Source organism: Protopterus annectens, chromosome 10.part0 (genome assembly GCF_019279795.1).
Source record: "Protopterus annectens isolate FY-2018-M chromosome 10.part0, PAN1.0, whole genome shotgun sequence".
Taxonomy (NCBI): Eukaryota; Metazoa; Chordata; order Ceratodontiformes; family Protopteridae; genus Protopterus; species Protopterus annectens.
The window spans coordinates 93,530,122-93,538,480 of NC_056744.1; positions in this window are offsets into that span (position 1 = coordinate 93,530,122).

An 8,359-nucleotide genomic window follows, 5' to 3' on the forward strand; every position below is an offset into this window, starting at 1 on the left:
CCAAATTGTCAACCATATGGTCTCTACCATATGGGTTTCAACAACATAGACGAACTGCGGTGGTGGTGCTGCGGTAGCATTGTCACCTCACAGATAGACGTTGTCCTGTTCGATTCTCAGCTAGAGCGTCTTCTGTGTGGAGACATGCGTGAATGAGCGTACCTTCATTGAAAGTTGTGTGTCAGGGCTGGCAACTCGGCACATAAAAATCTACTGCCAATCATTAGCGGACCGGAGTTCTGCTGTGGCGACCCCTAACCAGGAAAAGCCAAAAGACACAACAACAAGTAAATTAACATAGACCCAACAAAATTGCTAAAAACAAAGCCATGCATAAATGTGGATCCTGCTCCTACTGCATGTTCATTTCTAAAAGACTGGTAGTACACCTTTCATTTCATCAGAAAACTTTCAGTTTAATGAAACCTTATAATGAAAATGTCCTTTCTTTGTATATTTTGCTATCTGTGAATCCTATTACATATGCAAACCTAACAGAAAGTAAATTAAAGGTATAAACAACTTAATCCTATCAAAACATAAGATAGTGTTTTATTTAGCCGATTGTAGAGGTTTTAAGAAATTATTATTTTCTTTATTGAATGATGTTTCAAATGGTGTCAAGGGTGGAAAAACATTCTGAGTACAAAGAATCAAGTTTGCACTTGTTCTTCAGTGCTGCCACTCTACCAAGTCTTAACAATAGTAGTCTTATAAAAAGTGAAGACTTTGGTGACCAATGTTAATTTTAACATTTTTACATGCATTTTTAATTTGCAAAAATGGTAATCCATCATGTGATGGGTCAGGTGATTTGGCATGTATACTTAAATTAGTGTGATTGGTTATGTTTTAGTTCCAATTAAGTCTTTGCCCTGAGTATGCTGAAGGCAATCCACTGTTATTTTGTTAATACATTGACAGTTATACCAGTTATTTCATCCCTTTTTAGTGACTGTTTATTGCTTTCTATGTTTTGTTATCAATAGTCTCTACCATTTGGTAGTTTTTTGAGTTAATTCACTCTATTCAACCACAGCCTAAGTACAGGCTTCATTCCAGCAGAGTGGAGAACTGCCATTGTCATCCCCCTGCACAAAGATGGTGTGACTACTGACCCAGGAAACTATTGCCCCATTAGCTTGACATGTTTGATCTGTAAAGCCATGGAGCATATTATTATGGATCTCATAAACAAGGACATAGGCAATCTCCAAGCAGTTGACCACATCCAGTTTGGATTCGTCAAAGGCAAATCTTGCCTGTTGAACCTGGTTGACTTCTTTGAGAATTGTCGCCAAGGCCCTGGATGAGGGAAAGTCAGTGCATACAGCTTATCTTGACTTGTCCAAGGACTTTGAGACAACCCTCCACTTGGATAACATTGAAAATCCAAGACAACTTGGAGTAAATCCCTATCTCATCAAGTGGGTAGCCAAATGGCTCACCGACAGAAACCTCAAAGTCAAAATAGGCAACTCCACCTCTGATAACAGACCTATCACTAGTGGAGTTCCCCAGGGATCTGTCCTGGGACCCCTACAATTTGGCATCTATATCAGCATTTCGAAAATTGAATAGTTCGAATCACTGTCGAACTGACATGATCAAACTATCCAATTTTCGAATGCCGATAAAAATAAAAAAAAAACAAACCAAAAAATGAACTAACTGGTGTAGGCAGGGGGACAAGCCCCCCTGCAACCCACACCCCCCACTACTTAAATACACCAACTCTGAGACTGCACTACATTGAAGTAAATGGAAATCTCCCCTTATGGAGATTTCCATTTACCCATTCGACATTCTGCCCTTTCGGTATTCTCGATGTGACAATATCAAATTCGATATTGTCAGCATTCAAGATGCTGATAGGAACCCTACAATTTGGCATTTATTTCTCAGAAGTCCAGGCAAAGACAAAAGGCCTGTGGCTGACCAAGTTTGTGGACAACTGTAAGTTGGGTGCTGTCATTGACTCTCCAAATGATGTTAACATACTGCCAGAGGGTCTCACAGCAACTAATGACTGGTGCCAAAGTTATGGCCTCTAATTAAATGCAAAAAAAATGTATCATCATACCATCTGGCAAAAACACGACCCCTACTGATTACCTCATCAACGGCAACCTGCTAAGCATGCAACCTGTGGTAAGAGACCTGGGTACTCAGGTTGATAACAACCTCACATTCAACCATCATGTAGTGGCAGTGGTCAGAGAAGCCTTTTATTTGGTTCATCTCATAAGTAAAGGGATTGCATCTGGAAAAAAGGAGGTTATTACCTCTCTATACTCCTCCCTCATTAGACCGATAATTGAGTATAATGCCCCTTTTGGAATGTACCTCTCCAAACATCTGCACCAACTGGAAATGCCACTGAAATACCTCGCAAAGAGAATCCATGGCCTCCAACACCTGTCCTATGCAGACAGGCTTAATTCACTATCACTCTTCTCAGTATCATACAAATTGATCAGGGGTGATCTGTTTCTCACCTAAAAGGCAATCTCAGACCCTGTCCTACTACAGATGCTCCATATCCGCAAGTCTAACTCCTCATGCATTACCCTCCCAAAAGACCTTAATCTATTATGCGACATCAACAAAACCTGCTGGAGAGACAGGTTTGTCTCCCAGAGGCTGCCTCATCTTTGGAATAGACTTCCCATACATATCAAACAGAGCACCTCATTGACCCTCTTCAAGAGCAACATTGATGAGTGGATGGGAAACCACAAATTTGTCCCAGGGGTTCCACCTGTGTCCCTCATTAACAGGGGCAACAGGTGCTGACTGAGGTTTCTATTTGGGGATAAACTCTTGGCTAGGCTTGTAAGGGCCCCAGGGTCATTAGCCTAGTAACCTCCTATGATCCTATGATCTTATGAACTATCTCAGTATTAGAATATTAATTAAGACAAACTATACAATTTAGGAACCATATAGTGAATCAAATGATACATAAAAACATCCTGCAACGTAACACCTGATATGCAAATTGAGAAGTATCTCAGTATTAGTATCTAAATTAAGACAAGATATACACCAGGTAAATACATGATAAAAACATCATGAAAAATATAAGTAGTACAGAAAAATAAGAACTGCAGTCCTTTAACACTGCAACATACAGGCAAGGATTCTATTGCTCTGTCTTTATTTATTTTATTTATTTATTTATTTATTTATTTATTTATTTATTTATTTATTTATTTATTTCCAGTTTGATGACTGGGGGAAGTCCACTGGGCCAAGCAGAGCTCATTTTCAGTGGAGGCCCTGGGAGAAAAGCTCCAAAAGCAGTTAACAGAATATAACATAATACACTATGGAATATACAGTGTACAAAAGCATAAATATACAATTTAAAATACAAATACAAAATCAGGGAGTATACGTTTAAAAACACAAATGTTAAAATATAGATAAAGTCAAAAGTAATACAGAAAATATAATTAAAAGTACAAGTCATAAAGTGTTTATACAAGTTAAGTGCTTGCTTTAACAATAATGTTAGTGATCAGAGGTGATAGTAGATGAGATTGAAGGGATGTTTGAAAGAGACGACAGTGTAACTTAGGTGGGAAGAGAGCAGGAACAGTCCCACTTTGAGGTAAGGTAAGAATGGAGGAGAGATTTGAAATTAGAGTGGTTGTGAGTACAGTGTGGGGGGGGGGGATTCAATAGCTTAGCTAAGGAGTGTGACAGAAGTAATTGGCCAGGAGGGCTTAGGGGTTTATAGATTTTAAAGAGGTTTTGGTTTTCTGATCTAAGAGTATGACTGGGGAGGCAAGGGTTAAGATAGATGAAAGAGAGGGGCAGATGGAGGGTTGGAATATGAGTTTGTGAGCAGTGGTGAGGTGTATGAATTTCAGGTAATTAGGAAGCTCAAGCCAGATAAGGGAGTGAGGGGAATGGCATTGATGGCTGGAGTAGCTGGACCCTGTAGCAAATTTTTAGAGTTTGTTATAGCAGGCTTACAGTTTGTTTTTTAGGCTAAGCTGGAGATGAGTAAGTAGAGGGGCACCATGCATAAGAGAGGGGAGCAAGTAGGAGGAGGCTAGAGTACTTCTGGTAGAAGTGGTTAATAACGATTTTGTCTCTGCAGCAGACCTAGTTTTTGGTGGGGTTTTTTTTATATTATTTTGGATGTGGATATCGAATTTTAAATGTTCATCAATGATGACTCCATGTAGTTTGGTGTGAGGTACAATTTCGATTAGTGTGTTATTGCTGCTGTTATTTTAAAGGAGCTTTTGTCTATGGTGAAATTTCTCGAAGGAGAGAATATCATGATTTTTGTTTTGTTAGCTCTGATGGTTGTTTAGCACCCAAGTTTCAGTACTGGAGAAAGCTGTTTGGGTTTTTTGAAGGAGTTCAGGGGGAGACTTGTTGTACAGATGATTGTGGAATCCGCATAACTGGATCAGTGTAGCATTATCTATGGATTTGTGAAAGTTATTAATGAAAATATTGAAAAGTAAGGAGCCGAGAAGAGTGCTTTGGGGGATGCTGGAGGGATTGATGAGAAAGGATGAAGTGGAATTTTTGCATTTAACAGCTTGTTGTCTATTGGAGAGATAGCTTGTAAACCAGGCTATGGATGAAAGAGAGAAATCGAGGAAGGAAAGTTGAGATAAGAATAGAGGATGTGAGACAGTGTCAAAGGCTTTGGAGAGATCTAAGTAAAGGGTGGATACGATTTTTCCGAGTTGCGAGTACGATTAATGGTGTCAAGGAAAGACAGAAGAGCAGTGGTAGTGCTGTGGCTAGGCCTGAAACCATGTTGTGTTGGGGTAAGAAGATAATTGTATGTTAGGTATGGCAAGAGTTAGTGATGAATGCACTTTTCAAAGATTGTAGTAAGAGGTGAGAGAATAGCTATAGGATGGAAGTTAGTAGTGTCTGTCTTATTGCTACATTTGTGGAGAGGTGTGACAAAAGCTTTCTTCCAGAGTGAGGGTACAGAGGCTTCCCGGATGGATCTGTTGATAAGAATGGAAATGGGGAGGGCAATGCTGTCTGCAGCCATCTTAAGGAAGGACGGAGGCAGATTATCAGGAGCGTAGGAGCAAGGCTTTAGTTTAAGGAGGAGTTTTTTATGCTGCTGGTGGGGATAGGTTTAAAAGTGAAAGGTGGAGTGTTAGAGGGAAAAGCAGTGGATGGGGAACTATGAGAGGGACAGAAGATGGGAAAGTTTGTGGTTAGTTTGGCTATGCAGTCAACAAAAAAAGGTGTTGCCAACTACTGCCCGAGTCTTCTAGCAGTGGAAAAGAAACAAGAGAAAAACAGAGTCAATCAAATCCCTGAGAAGGCAAAGATTATAAACAAGGTCACTAGCAACATTGCCATGATAACAGAATAAATATAAATATGACAAAGGCAAGAGCAGCCATGATGTAAAAGTAATAACAGTATGTACAGGTCAGCAACAATAGCATTGCTGTAATGCAAATAAATGCAGCAGAAAAATGCAGGGTCTTCCAAATCATGGGACAATATTGCTGTCATACAGAACAAGTGCAGAAGTGCCAAAAGTAGCTGCATCAGTGATATAAAATTAGTAACAATAAGCAACCAGGTCATCATCAGCATCATCGCAATACAGATAAGACTGAAGGTGCCCACCATAAACACAGCAGCAGATGGTAGTCCCCTGATTCAAAAAGCAGTAATTCTGAAAGATAAATCTGTTAAGTTCAGCACATATAAGTAAAGTATTATGTTAAAGCAAACATAGCTGATTTTTTTACTCTGACAACTATCTGCCGCCATTGTACAACCTTCACAAATGCTTGTGGTTTGAATTAGTAACTCTTTTGTGGACCTGTGAAATATACAGGAGCTCTCAGGCCAAATAATATACAGAACACCAGTACAACTAGTCTACAATGAACACATTTAAATGAATATGAATGAAGTGTCTTTTTAAACGTTATTTATTTATTTATAATTGAGAATACACTCTATAGTACACCTTATAGGCTATCAGGGAGGTGTAACAAAACTACCACATAACAAATTGGGTGGGTTAGTTTATGATTGTATTTCTCTCATGATACAGAGGATTATTAGTTATTAAATACAGCTTCTATGAGGTTAAATACCCTATTAGTTCATACTCTTCATCTTCATGCTTACAACAATATAGGATGCCAGTTTAGAACATTATTTTACCTGATAAGGCTTAAACAGTGGCAGAGTTCATAACATCTTATCTCAAACTACAGTAATTATTACTCTGAGCTGTAGTTCAAGCAATGAATAAATAAATACAGTTTGATTACACTGTTTCTTAAACTATAAAGAGTCTATATATCTATGTATATGTATATATATATATATATATATATATATATATATATATGTATGTCTATATATATATATATATATATATATATATATATATATATATATATAAAATAGTTGCATAGTGATGACTCTAGTAGTCTGTCACTGGACCACCTTAAGTTCATAGGTATGTACTAGGTTAATGACCACAGGGGCCCTTATGAGCCTAGCTACGCATCCCAAATCTCTCACAAGTTCTGGTACCCTTTAAAAGTGTAAACAGGGGCTTTGGACAATGACAATGCCTTGCATGCCAAGCATAGCTCTACCCTCAACAGCCTGTAGGAGATAGAATACAGGGATAGGATTTTGAGGCAATCTGCATAGAACATGTTACTTATACCCTGCATTCTTTTAATGAGGAACCTCTTGTAGACATTTCAATTGTTGGATGTGTGACGTCTCTCCTCTGGGCCAGTAATCAAGGAGCCTCAATCCTCACTACTGACACCGGTGGGGAACATTCACTTTGAACAAAAATGAATACACACATTATTTTCAGATGCAGCTCTATGCACCAAGCACAATTTCCCTTAAGAGCAAACAGGGAGCACACTCCAGTCCTGGGGCTGGGTTTTCTGCTCCAGGTCCCAAATAAGACTCCACTTATCTCTCTGCAGAAATCAGTGCTCTGTATCCCTGTTCCAAGTAGCTGATGCACACACCCACACATACGTTTGGAGATTTGATTTTCATACACACACACACACACACACACACACACACACACACACACACACACACACACACACACACACACACACACACACACATACACACACACACACCTGAGGCTGGCACAGATTTACCTGCTATGCCACTTCTATCCAGACTATAAGGTAGATTCATTGCCACCAGCCAGCTACTTTAAGGCTCTTACCAAAGTACACAATTACGCTTAATAAAATTAACAGTTATACAAATGGTAGTGTTAACCAATCTGCAACACTTTCAGGAGTGTGATGCCACAGTACCACTAAATAAATGCAAGTGATCTCAAAGGTCAAAATATTTTCTAATATACTAATCACAATGAAACACTTAGATATATTTAATAATAAATAACAAAAGAAAAACATGAAGATACTGAATACCTATTTACAATAAACACCACAGGTTCAATTCACAGAAAATATGCAAAATAACACAGATGGAAAGACTCATACAGATACATAAAAACAATACTTTTAGCTAATCTCACTATATGTTCCTAACTGACTGAAGATTTACTGTTCCCTAAGTTAAGTTACTTACTAAAGCAAGGCAAGAAGAACTGGATGAGTGGTCTTGTCAGTTCCAAACCAAAGTGCTGAATGTCCTCTGTCACATCTCTCACTAGTATCTAAATATAGTTTCAGTGCTGGCTATAGAATGACATCACATTTGGTCACCTGATTCTGTGGTTCCCACACTACCCCCTGATTATAAGGTGAGCAAGGATCTAACACAGATGTGCCACAATACACACCTAGGACTTTGCTATATCTTATTCCAGTCTCTGGAGACTGTAAATCAATTCCAATCTTTTCATCCTTCCTGCAGAGACTAACCAGCCATTCTCTGGCACACCAGGGTAGCAATTAGTTCACCACTAAAGACAATAACAGCAGGATCCTAGCCCAACCATTGGGTCTTTGGCTGCATTCAGACCTGTGAGATAACCTTTTTGTGGCCTAAGCCAAGTTACTTAACTTCAAGCTATTTTTCTCAAGATTGGCTGGGCTGAGATTAACCCCTTCCCTTCCAGTATCCTCTGTTAAAATATATACACTTTAGTTAAAACAGTACAATGTGATATACATGTGTATTTCTTTTCTGTCCAGCAGGACCCACTGTTGATGCATTTTTAACACAAACATCTGTACAAATCAGTTTGATATTCAATGACATAAAATTCTTTGCAAACCTCCAGCTAATTATGCTGGCATATGTCATACATGCACTGCCCTATTCCCTCTGGCATAGCTGGCACTATCATATCATCACATCTCTTCCTTTTTTGAAT